Genomic DNA, 13,181 nt, shown 5'->3' with positions numbered 1-13,181 from the left:
GGTTTTTACACTCAGTCCCATGAAAGTCTTGTTCAAGACCTTAAAATAGAGCTTAACTGATTCACAGAGCTTGTGTTGGTCTTACTGGGTTGATTCACCCAAGCTTTGTAATAATAATAAGAAATGATTCTTAACAACATCAATATGTTATTTCTGATCGCTTCCCCTGGGACTCATGCATGTTACAAAGGAAGCTGGTGTCACTGTTTTAAAGATAAAACACACCCAGCTAACCAGTGGGGATGTTAATTAGGCTTTGGACATCCAGGTTTAATCTTCTTGCTATTATCATTTTCCTACATGTGAAATGTTTATCTAATTTACTTCCACATGTTTTTAAACATCTGCTGCAAGATGGACTTCTCCATCCAGCCCGTAATTCAGCATGTGGGAGGATTTCAGTGGTGAATGTGGCTGTGAAAAGGGCAGACAAAAATAGCGTCAGCTTCCCAGGGTGTAAGGTCGGGGTGCCAGCTGGTGTAAAGCAGGGTGTCTCCTCTCCTGTGCTGCCTGCGCAAGGCGTGATTCATCTTCACCAAACTGTACTGGTCTGGTTTGAGATGTTCCAAGCCAATCTTCCACATTTTCGCCTATCTGAATCGGTTGCATTGTGAGGGTTTGTCCTGGATGAGTGAGACAATTACTGGAGAAAGCTTCTTGTCTCTCCATAGTGGGCTTTGTGGACACGGTGCTCAGTGATGCACCAAGTGCAGGTGGGCACACACAAGCTGTCAAAACGGGATGCTGAGCTGCAACATGCTCAGAGTGCAACCCTGGGTAGTGCTAATGGAGGAGTTAATGTTCCCTTGATATTGTCCTGGGTGGTAAACCCATTCGCAAGTGTTTTCTATGCAGCCCTTTTCTATAATCAGCTTTAAAGGTACCACTGAGCACAGGTCTTCCCAGGGATGCTCTAGTCATGGTACAGTGATGCTGTGCAGGTAACTGATGGGCAGGAGCAATGCTGTGATAACATTTAACCAAGAAATGGAATGGCCTCACTTGTATAGGAAGCCTACAATGGTCCCTTCTGGATTTGAAATCTGAGAGGTACCTGCATTTGGCAAGTACTTGCAGGAATGGAACAGCAGCCCTTCCCACCTGGACCAGACCTCTGAAGCTCACTGGCTGGAGAACCAGGCCAGGTGGGATTTACCCCTCGCTCTTGCCAATGTGTAACCTGGCAGGGCTGAGCTGCTTGGATACAGACCCCTCCTCCTCCAGTGAAAGCAGGGAGCCAGGCAGAGAGCAGCAGCTTTCCCAGCAGTGCTCAATGGCATGCCGTACCCCAGGGCGACTTGCCTTCCCTGCGGTGAAAAGCTGTAAATTACACACCAATAACTGCATGGAAATGGCTGGGCAAATATTTTGGAAGATGGAGAAACTTTGTAGAAACCACTGCTTTTTGAGTCACTTGTGGACGGAAAAAGGTGAAGATCTCCCTGGCAGATGATTTGCAGAACATTATTTGTCTCAAGAGTACCCGCTCCCTCTCTTCCTTCTCCCCTTTCTTATCTGCTTGCTCTTTTGCACTTTGCCATTCAAAGTCTGATGAAAACATAGTTTCCAAATTGATTTTTTTTTTTTTCCCCTCCCAAACTTCTAACATCAATAAATACTTCAAAGGTAGAGAGAACGCACATGCCAACTCCTAGCCTAGAGCTGACTTTTACAGCTCTGTAATAAACCCCTTTAAAAAAATGTTTATAATGGCCATGACCGTGGTACTTAACTATTGCAGTGCTTTCTGTCACCCTCATAATGTTAAGTGCCAATAAATCACCTGAACTGTCGCAGTGCCCTGTAGTTATTTGCAAAGCTGTTAGAGCAGTATTTTGAGGGTTTATTGACCAAGTGGAACAAAAGCTGGGTCTCTTCTGTTTTGTGGATTTTTTGGGGATGTTTTTGTTGTGTTTTTCCTCACAGGAGGGTAGATTAAATGCCACCCAAACCTCAGGCTGGCCTCTTGTACCCGCGGTGTGTAATGCTGCTATTTTTGGAGGTATTTCACAGGGGATCAAACCCAGTTCAGAGACGAGGCGGAGCAGCGGTTGCTCCGTGGTCGTGAGCCACGTGCAGTGCCTAACCTGCGCTCAGGGCTGAGCGTGCAGCCAGAAATGGGATTTGTGGGGAGGCACCAGGCTGCGCTGAAAGGAGAGGCAAGAAGCAAAGGGCCTTTCCCTGTTCCCAGGCCCTGCTCTGAAGCCTCCCAGACTCTACTTATAGCAGAAAGGGAGTTTTGTACTCCAGTTTCCCAGCCCGTGTTAGGCTGGGCAGAGCACGGTGCTCCCGTATTCCTATTGGCACCCAGTTCAGATCTTGCTTGGTGCGAATTCAGGGTGTTGTTCTGGGGCTTATAGACTCAACCATACCCCTTTTGCAAAGATTCTCTGTTGAGAATTCCCAAAATTTCACCCACTGAGAAGCAGAAGTAGTAAAACCATAAAATAAAATTTATCCTTCATCTTTGTTTCCTGCATGCTGTCATCTCTGCACTAGAGGTTTCTGAAGACAACTCCCTATGAAGGATAGGGATGAAGATGTCCAAAATCTAGTGAAGAGAAGAATTAGGGCTTGTGTCATGAGCACAGTCTTGGTTTAAAATTAATACATGAAAAATAAACTGTTTTCTCCAAAAAAGTAAACATAGTAAGTTTTCCAACTGTGTCAATAACCCAAGGACAAAATGAGTTTTGAGACAGCAATGGATCATACAGAAAAGCAAGGTTTAGCTGTTTGTAATTAAAAGTCAATATTAGAAGCAAAAGGCCAATCAGCTCGAAAAGCCACCTGCCTTCTCTTAAAGTGTGTTTTGAAGATCCTTAGCATTAGGAGCTGCTGTCTCTGAGTGTATTACCTGGTTGGAATTTTTCATGGAGCTTGAATTTATTAGAAAACAGCCCCAGTCAAGCAGAACTGTGCAAATTAAATTGGATTTACATGACGGGGTGAGGCCCAAGCACAGCAGCTAGGAAATGCCCGAGAAGCAAAAGACAAACCAGAGGGATCAGGGAGGAAGGCTGCTTTATGTAAACAGTGTTAAGGGGGAAGAAAAAAAAAAAAAATTGACTAATAGAGCAATAAAATTAAAATTCCCACTTCAGCTGCCCTGGGTGTTTCAAAGGGAGACACTGAGGGAGAGTTAGATAGTAGAGGAAATAAACAGATTTTAGTATATAATGAGCAGGAGGCTGGAATATTATTGTAGGATAAAGTGTTCTGGGACCAAGAGAGCTGACCCAAACCATGTTCCTGTTGCGACAAAGGGTGAAGACTTGATCTTCAACCCCAGTGAAGCCTGAAGGACTCTGTTGGCTTCAGTAAGCTCAGGGTGAAGCCTGACTTTCTCGTGGCAGTTAGGAGCTTCACAGTTTCTTCCTTTTAAGAAATATGTCTGTCGGCTTGCGCTGCTGAGTATTATCTTATCAGAATATGGTTTCTTCATCAGTAATATGTATGTTTCATCTGAATCTGTAAATTCTGAATTGCTTCCATATGCCAGATATTTCACTGGAGAGACCCTCCACTTTGGGAATGTCATTACTGCCCAAGGTAATCTTCTCTGAGTCATAATGTAAACTCAAAGTTATTGCAAGTTATTAGCAATCACAATTTGCCAGGAAAATAGAATCAAGAGCATATCAGAGAAAGTAACTCAATTGCAAAATGAACATGCCCTCTGTTGCAGTCTGAGCCCATTAATATCGACTTTCCAAATCCAGAGAGTGATTTCCTCTTGTGCCTGTATAATAAAGTGCTGCAGCATGTTTTCTTCTGAAGGAAGCAACAGGATTTTATTGAATGTATGGAAGGGAATTGGTTTTCTGGTTTGTTACTTAAGGCTGATCCTTACTGTCAACATTTGTGATGAGTAAACCTCAAGAAATAACAGAGCTAAAGGCTTAATCTGGTGCCACTGTGATTTGTAGAGCGAAGTTGGAGAGGCATGGTTGTGGCCATGCTGCTGGGGACCAGCCAAGGAGAAGGTGTGTGCAAGCACCCTGGGTGGAGGTTGCTTTGGCAGAACTGAGTAGTGCTGCTCTTAAAGATGAAGGGGTCTGCTAACAGCGACAGTGTGCTGCTGCCGCCATCAGCAGAGCTCGGGAGAGGGCACGAAGGAAATGTGGTGAAAAGAAAGTCATGAAAGAAGTGCTAAATGTGCCGTTTCATGCTGGAGCAGCTCAGCTTATGAGAAATCCTCCCTCTTGCATCCTACTGTTTAGAGTGTGGATTTGGAAGGGTGAGAAATGGCTCTTTACTAGTAACACTTTGATTCCCCTGATCCCGGTGGGCTCGTGGCGGGGATTTCCTCCAGCTAAATGCTGAAGTGAGCAGCTTCCAAGTCTATTTGTATAGAAATATCAATGTGTAGCAGGTCCAGCAACTGGCTGTGAAGGGACAAACTATTATCTTGGAGCCCTGACCCAGATGCGTCTGCTCACGCAGATGGCAATGCAGTATCCCTGCAAATGGAGCTGTTCTCCTAAGCTGCTGAGGTCCTTCAGCATTGCCTACAGATGTCCCAGTGATTGTCCCCACGTAATGGACAGTGGTGGCTTGGCCTTGCTCTGGTGCACAGTCATGGTGGGTGTCCTCATGAGCCTTAGACATTAATCAGTCCCAGTTGATACCAGGGGAAACTTTAAAAGCCCCAGTATGTGGGATCATGTCAGATGTCTGCAAGTGACTGCACAGCTGAAGTGAGAGCTGGCAGGAGAACTGTCTGGTTGGCTTCTCCTGAAATCCATCTATCCATTCTGGTGGAAAGAACAACCTCTTTGGCTGGTGTGAACAGATATCACTCCAAGGGGAGCCATAAAATGTTGCCCATTCATAGCATTCATCCGCCTGGCAGGGACACTGCTTCTCATGTGGCACTGGCATTTCTGATTCACTTGCCTGGTGTGAACCTGCAGTTGTGGGTGAGAGAATTGGAGACAAGGAGGACAGAGCAAATGGGTGTCTAACGGAGAGCTGCTTCTGGAGAAGCATAAGAGACTTTTAGTTGCCTGAGAGCCTCGGTGGTTCTCTGGACTGGTGATAAAGGATGCAAACTGGGTGCAGAATAGTGCATTCCCTGGCCCTCATCAAACCAAATGGAAACATAGCAGAGCCTCACCCTATAAAGCCCGCTCTGAGGTGTCAGCGGCTGACTTGTTCTGGTAGGACAATAAAGGTCTAAAAACCCCCCACCCCTTGAGAATTCATTTGGTAGGTGTTGCACCTACCTGCCCTGCACTTTCTTTAGCGTTACAGGTGCTATACAAAACCAGGCTCTGCCTGAGACCGGCACTGCTTTTACATCTCTGCAGCAGCAGCTGTGCACACAGTAACAGGCCAGCTTGGACACAGGAGAAGCAGGTCGAAGGCTCAGCCTGCTGCGGACTGCATCCTTACAGCTCTTGCATCATGGTGGGCCAGCAGCACACTTCGGTAGGATTTACAGCTCACCCACAGGGGATAGGAGAGCTGTCAAGCTTTGCTTCAGTGTGGACTGAAGTTGGGCTTCAAAAGATCTTTTCCTTCCCTCCCTTCCCTCCCTTCCCTCCCTCCCTTCCTTCCCTCCTTCCTTCCTGGGGAAAAAAAGGTGTAAAATTCTGTTTCACTCTCCTTGAATTTAACAGCGTTTTTTTCCATTCATTTCAGTGAGGTTGCAGGTATTTGTGTGTGTTTCCACCAGCTAGTGCCCAAGTGTAACAGCAGAGCTGGTCTGAAAAAGGGAGTTTCTCACAGAAGAAAGAAGAATGCAACTCTGCTGGAAAAGATCTTTTTTGACAGTGGCTGCAAAAGGTTGTTCTGGGACTGATTTAAAGAGCAGTGGGCAATCTTAGAAGATTCCCTCAGGGCAGCCATAAGTGAAGTGATGAAAATGTCCTCATGTTTTACACAGCTCTGCTCCGGGCCCGGGGGGAGAGGCAGCAGTGCTGGAACAACACGCAGAGCCCCATGCAGATGGTGCCATTGCCGAGGGGACAGGATGTGGGAGCAAGCACAAGTCAGAACAAGCAGGACAAAGCTTCAGCGTTGTGGAGCTGGCCGTTTGCGGGGCTTTTGCTGTAGCTGCAAAATGCAGCACTAACACCATCCCAGTGTCCCAGAGAGCTTCCCCATGGGAGATGTGATCTTCCTCCACCTTCCTACATGAGTCTGGCTGCCCCAAGATGGACCCATATGGTGCTTAGCAGACATCTGCTCGATATGGTGGGGCTGAGCAGGAAAAGCAGTGGCTCTTCTTGCTCCTTGTTCATCTGCAGAGAGAGCTGCTCTGGGGTTTCTCCCCGCTGCGTGGGTTCAGGGAGCTGCTCTGACAGATGCGATGCTTCACCCGGAGATGTCAGTGGTCATGACACCGCTCTGAAGTCTGCCGTGCTTATGTAGGGCCTGCTGCCAGTGCCAGGGAGAACTTCCACTATGCATGTGCTTCTAATTTACACAATTTGCATACTAATTTACAGCATATAGACAGAGAAGGAATGAGGGCTTGGAAGAGATGGAGGCAGTTTGTTTGTGATGCTGTGTTTGATGTGGCTGCCTTTTCGTGCTGGAGTTTTGCATGTGTGTGTGACATAAGTGGCCTTAAAAATACAAGGGAATGGGTGGGAGGAAAACAAGAATGGAAACTGCAAGCCTTTTTCTAAGCTAGATACTGTAATAATCCTGGCAATTAACTATGGAAAAGCTCCAGAGCTGGATTTTTTTCTGCCATTCATTTGTCTTCAGTAGAACTGAGAAAGGAGAGACCTTCCCACTTGCCGCACAGCAGCCATGCCAAAGGGGGGACTTGGTTATAACTAGTTTCAGAGCAGGGTGTCCCTTCTGGTGTATCTGTGTGCTTTGCCCATAAAATTCTCACACACACCCCCAGACTAGTGCAAAAAATCAGAAAGTGAACTCTAAAGACTTCTCCGATGAATGAGGCTCTTTGTTCTGAAACACTGTCACCCAAGAGTGAGCCCTCTGGGGAGATTTATAGCAAGATTTCAAACTACTCATAAGGGAAGACTTCTTTGATTAATCAGGCTGCAAAGCACTACAAGGCAGAAGTCCACAGTCAAGGAAGCTGAGCATGGCCACACAAGCAAGCCTATGGGTATGTGAATGAGAACTTGGGTGTTGCCATGTTGTAGACATTGCTTAGCTGTTGTGGTTGAGAGAAGTCAGTTTGCCAAAGCCCAGTATGTCCTGGGGTTTGACCAATGCTGAAGCAATCACAGGTTTTCTGGAGCTGGCTCTGGTTTGCACTGGCTTCTTGAGGTCCCTCAAGAGCCACTGTTTTATTGAGGGCAGCTGGACTGCAGCACCATGTAGCTCTGCCTCCCTTTGCTCTCATGGCCGCAATCTACAAAGTCACTGCTTCATTCATCCATAAACCATCTGGATGTTTTGCTCATGTCCAAAGCTACCTGGATCAAAGAAGGGTGCATCCCACAGTGCCATCAGGGTGTTGGTGTGATGAGGGACCACTGACTGCAGAGCTCCCAGAAGGATTCAAATCAATAAAGGAAAGTGTTGGGATGGAGAATCAGAGCCACCTCAGACAGGTGAGGTAAAGCTTGGGCTTTGGTCAGTCTTCTCTGTGTGGTACAACCAATCTAGTTATCCTTTGCAAGTAGGTCAGGTTGGGACCTCAGCTTGCTCTTCTGCTCTCGCTGGCTGTAAGTAGCTAAATTGGAGTAAGAATTTTCTCCATTGCAGAGACGGGGAACTGAGGCAAATACATGCAAGGCTGATTTCTCAATGGAGCAAAAGCTTTGCCTTGCTTAAAATCAAGCAGGAAGGGTCTAACAATGCTGAGATATGAGACTATGTTCTAGTCCCAAACAAGGTTTACAGTCTGGAAGAATTTCCTTACATTTTGTTTATTCTGTATCATGCACGAAGGCAGGTTTATGGCATGCATTCACTCTACAGTGATTATAGTGCTAATGAATTTGAGTAGTTAATCAATGTAGTGTGAGTTCTTCTCACTTTAAAAAAGAAAATAGTCAAACCATCCAATTTATGCTTACTCTTTGCAGAATGTTTTCTGTTCTGTCAATCTAAACATGGAGAAGTATTTTAAACAGATGTAGGCCATCAGTTTCTATAAACATCATAATTGTTTGGCACCACTGATGCTTACATTTAGCGATGCAATTTGCAAGGATCCACACAGACACCAGGCGCACGCTTTCTGCTGTGCGCAGAAACACAATTTACATCCCGTTAGAGGCCCATAAGCTTCCTCCTGTAAAACTGGCTTTAACTTCATGCCTGGCACCAAACAACGGCTATTACCCTTGCAGCTTTATATAGCTTTGTGCTGCACGCTCAGCCATTTTAGTGTACTTGCTTGGTGAGGTTTGGTAGGAGGATGTGGTTTGGATTCCACCCCAACAGCTCTTTGTTCTCATTACCCTGCTGCAAACTAGATGCAACGTTAGTGGCACCTCAATTTGCTCAGGGTTTATCAGAAGAAAAGAATACAAATGGCCTCTCGGAGCTCAGTTCAGTCATTTACCCATGAGTTTGTATGAACTCATCCAATCTGCTCTGGTGGGTCTGGGATCATGGGTGATCGTGAAGCTGATGCTTGTAGTTCTGTCCGCAGAAAGCAGAGGAGGTGTGGTCCTCAACTCGCCCTGTCATAAAAATGATGAATTAAGCTGAAGAGAGGGGGTTGAAAGGAATGGATGGGTAATATTCACACTAATAAATCTAGTGTGGCAATTAAAATCGCCTTTGAAAATGTGTATTATCAGCACAAATGGAAATACAGACAAGAGCAGCAGCTGCCAAGTGCTTCTCTGTGTTTATAATCAAACAGGATGGACTCAGCATTAGCTGGCAACTGCTGGCCAAGCCCATGGCTCTCATGGACTGGGATGAACAGCTCTCCCTAAGCCATCTTTCATCTTAAGCTCATCTGCAGCTTAGTTGTTCTTATTCCATATCAGCCTTCAATGTAGTGGTGGAGTGATTGCCATCATCTCTGGTCCTTTTAGTTGCTTTAGTTCTTAGTGATTCCTTCCATTAGCCCTAACTGGGGAGGTCAAAATCAGACACTTTTGCACTGCGGGCTGGCGGCAGCGTGTGGCCTGAAGGCATAAAGCCAGTCAGGGCTTTGCCCTGCATCATTCCTGTCTCAAGACAGCCCTGTGTGCACTGTCCTCCTGTTATGAAATAGTAAGCGGCAACAATAAAATGAGCTTTTGCAGATAGCGTATGTTCAACTCACAGGCTTATTTCTTAATATACTTTGGCTCCGGCCTCTAGCTGAGAAACCAGATTGCATCAGAAGTGTGGATAAATGTACAGTCAGGCCATTGCGCAAATCTTGCCTCGGTGTGACATAGAGAAAGCTGTGAATATCACCACAGATTGAAGGAAGCAACTGCTTCTCCTCTCTGACCCCCTGGGATGAGAGTTTGTGAACTTTAAGGTCACTTTTACTATCCAGTATCAGTTTTTGGTCAGCTAGGTGTTGAGAAAGGTGTTGTCCTGATTTTGAAGCACAGATGAGGCATTCCCCACTGGGATGGAGACACAAGGATAGAGTACCAGAGAAAAATTCATTTCATCCACCTCCAGCTGTCTACTTAAGGTGTCTGACTTAGCTGCATGACTTAGCTTGTCTCTCAACGGCTCCTCTACGCAGAGGAGAGAGAAAGGTTATTCCATAAGGCTCTTCCCTACACGTGAGGCTAATTCCTGCTCTGAATTGCTCACCAGAAGAAAGATCTCTCTACAGAGATTATAAAGAGATCAAAGGAAGATCAGCCACCCAATTTACTTGCTTATACAACATGATTAAAGTTGTCTGGGGCAAATGTTCTTATTCCTTTGCCCCCAGTGACAAAGGTTTCTAGGGCATCTGGTGGGCACCTCCATGGTGCAAGGGAGAGGTCCCTGCAACAATAAAAAAGGGGCTCTTTTTTCCCAGAAAGCGCTGAACTTCACCCAGAAGAAAGCTTCCAAGCACCTACAAGGAAACCTAAAGCTAGAGTAAAAGGTTGGAGTTAATGGAAGTGGTTCATGGTTGTGGTTGCTCAGTGGTCAAAACAGTTTGCTCTTCCATGTGTGCACAAAGGCCTTATTCTAGGAATTCCTGCTCATGCCACTAGGAATTCAGCCCAAAATAGACTCCTTGGGTCAGAGAAGAACAGAGAGCGTAGCTCAGCAATCAAAAATGCACCAAACTTGGCCTCAGACAGAGTTTTGCACTCTTTGACCAGGGCAGAACCTGGTGTCAAGCTTTCCCCAAGAGTCATACTCCTAAATGGGAAGGAGCCCAAAATGATCACATGTTGACTGCCTGTTCAATGACAACTGGCTCTTACTGCCAAACTAACTGTTTGGGGAGGTCTGCTCTTGGAAAATCGACTGCTGCCCGCATGCTGATGTTCCTCTAGAGAGCAGGAATTTCTCAATCTCGGCTGGGCCAATAACCCTTTCCAAACCCAGGGTTAAAGGAGTCATCTACTCTAGCCTTGTCGCCGTCTGCACCAGGGTCAGGAGCTCAGCAACAGTTTCTCTGCCACTTAGCTGTCCCCTCCCTTTCTACCAAGTCTGGTGTCAGTAAACCTTTCTGAAAGCGTGGGAGTGTCCTTGCAGTGGCTCCTGGCAGGAGGTTTGGAGGAAAACAGAAAAAATCTGCCTTGGGTACCTCTGCTTTGACTGTGACCTGAGCAGCACATTTCTGGTTTTGTGTTCTGGGGTAACATAACAGATATAAACATGGCAAAAGTACTATGTCCCTCCTGTTCTTTTACTGCACTGATGGATTTTAAAATATACTGGATTTCTTCTCTCTGAATGAAGCATACTTATTTCTTACTCCAGAAGTTAAACTGAATTCTTAGTCAAACAAGTGCTCTGAAGATAATGCTGTAGGGTTTTTGGCACCTACACACCTGCCATCAATTGAGTTTCTTAATCATATTAGGGTCCTTGCCTAGGTTTCTCGAGTGATGTTTGTGTTTCTAAAGATACGTAGGTTTTGTCCCTTAGGTAGCATGCAAGACTAAACTCTGGAAGCTGTAATTGTTCAGTTCAGACAAACATACTGACAAGCAATGGCCCATCCAGAGTAGACCTGAATTTCTTGGATGAGTCAGATTTTGCTACAGAACTCTTCAGTGGTCCAGGAGAAATCTGTGAGAAGGTCTTCTACTGGTATGCAAGAACCATACGATCCAGTATCTCAACAGTTACGTGAATATTTTAAAGACAATGAGATAACTTTTTCCTTCTGGCCTCTTTTGAAAGCAGGATTCATGGCTGTATGAACACGTGCACCGACTCTTTCTTCTGAACTGATCTGCTTATTTCTCCTAGCAAGAATGGTCCATCGGCCAGAGCAGCAATGATTCTTGGTTCCAGCATCATCAGAGCTTGAGATGGTCCACATCAAGGTCTGAATCCCAAGACTGGCCTCTACCAAACTGTAGGCTGGGGCCCAAAGATCAATAGTAGTTATTTAGGAAAGGCTTATTCTGAGACATGGTTTAGCAATGCCTGCAGTCTTTCCAACCTGGTAAACAGAGACAAGAGCACACTCCCAGCTGTTGCGCCTCGGCAGGGTCCCAGCTCCTTGCAAGCAAGGTCCACTGACCCCTTCTTAGCCTGCCTGATGGCAGCTGCCTGGGCTGGGCTAGAAGCCTTGGTTGAATCATCTGCAGATCCCACTTCCCACCCTTGTACAGCAAAGCAACACCTTTTCCCTGCTGCCAAAAATTTCTCCAATGGCCAGGCAGAAATCAAGCTCTGGCCACAATCCCCTCTGGACCCTAATATTTCCACCTAAAAAAAAGAAAAAGAAAACAAAGGAACAGAAGTAGCTATTTGTGCGCCTTTCAGGGTTGTGAAGCCGCTTGCCCCGCGGCTGCGAGGCACACACCTCAGGAAGAATGGCCGCTTTTCAGCCGCTGGCAGTTCGTTGCAAGCAGACGGGGCAGTGGCAAAGCCCTTCTGTTCAGCGCAGGCTCTCGGTCCATGACCCTTTCACCATTCCCAGTAACCCAAGATCCAACAAGGGCTCCTTTGACATCATTTGGGACTAAGCTGGAGCAGGGCTGGGCAAAGTCTTCCGCTTCAAATGGGAGGGTGAAAGGTGTTTATGCGAACGCCCGGGCGCTAGTGGGCATCACAAGTCTGTGGGGAAGTCACTGAGCAGTCAAGTTAATTATTTTTAATGAACTGGGCCAAAGCAGATTGTGTTATTTTGTAACATATTAGTTTGGAAAGCAGTGAAAGTGTTTGGCAATCCCTCCCTGGCCATCACAGGGACCCCTTTGTGCTTGCCTTTTCCCCACTTTTCTCTTGTGTGTATAGCTGGCTCCCACATCTCCACTTGCCGACGCTGATTGATTGCATTAATATCACTGTAAATATTACATAATCTCCACTTACAATGCTAGAAGGAACTGATGAGTTTTGCTTTGCCAAGAGTTGTCAGGCTGGAAAATAATAATAATAAAAGTAATTTAGAAAAAAAAAAAATCTTTCTTCTTTATTTCCCCACCTTGTTTTTCGCCACGTGTGTTTGCTATTGCCCATGTTGGCTGCAGACCAGGAAAAGGTTGTATCCACCCTTTGTGGCTGTTGCTTCAATGGGACAGCGAAAAAGAGGTGGGAAAAGGCAGATGCAGCATGGCAGTGAACTGTGCCTGGCCTCAGTTGAGGCATGGTAACGGAGGTATTGAAGGATGTCAGGCCACTTATGGAGAAAAAGTAGGTTTCAGAAAGTAGGGTTCAAGCTAAGGAGAATGTGGATATGCAAGGAGCTCTGTACCCATCCTTGTACTGCAGGCCAGTGGAAATACGGTTGCTGGAGTGTGGCAGCCTGTTCTCTCCATTAGTGGCTGAATTGAAGCTGGTGTACTGGGTACTTGAGCTCGCCCCGTTCAGCATTTAAAGACCCTGGTTTCACTTTCCTGCAGAAGTGACCGGTCTCCCAGGGTCTTTCCAAGATCATGTCCTGGGCTGGGGAGGCTGCAGGGAGGGACCAAGGAGAGCCACGTGGGATCGTCCTTCCCACTGCACTCGGGGCAGGTGGGAGGGAAGATGCAACTCCTCCTCCAGCACCGGTCCAGGGTCACTTGACCTTATATGTGTAACACATCCTCCATCCTGACCCTTGTTCAGGCCAGTTCTGTTTCTTTTCTCTGTCTCCCTCCCAGAGACAGCTACGTATCAGGTTG

This window comes from Opisthocomus hoazin, chromosome 6 (assembly GCF_030867145.1).
Source record: "Opisthocomus hoazin isolate bOpiHoa1 chromosome 6, bOpiHoa1.hap1, whole genome shotgun sequence".
NCBI lineage: Eukaryota > Metazoa > Chordata > Aves > Opisthocomiformes > Opisthocomidae > Opisthocomus > Opisthocomus hoazin.
Note: the sequence above shows the minus strand (reverse complement) of the source record.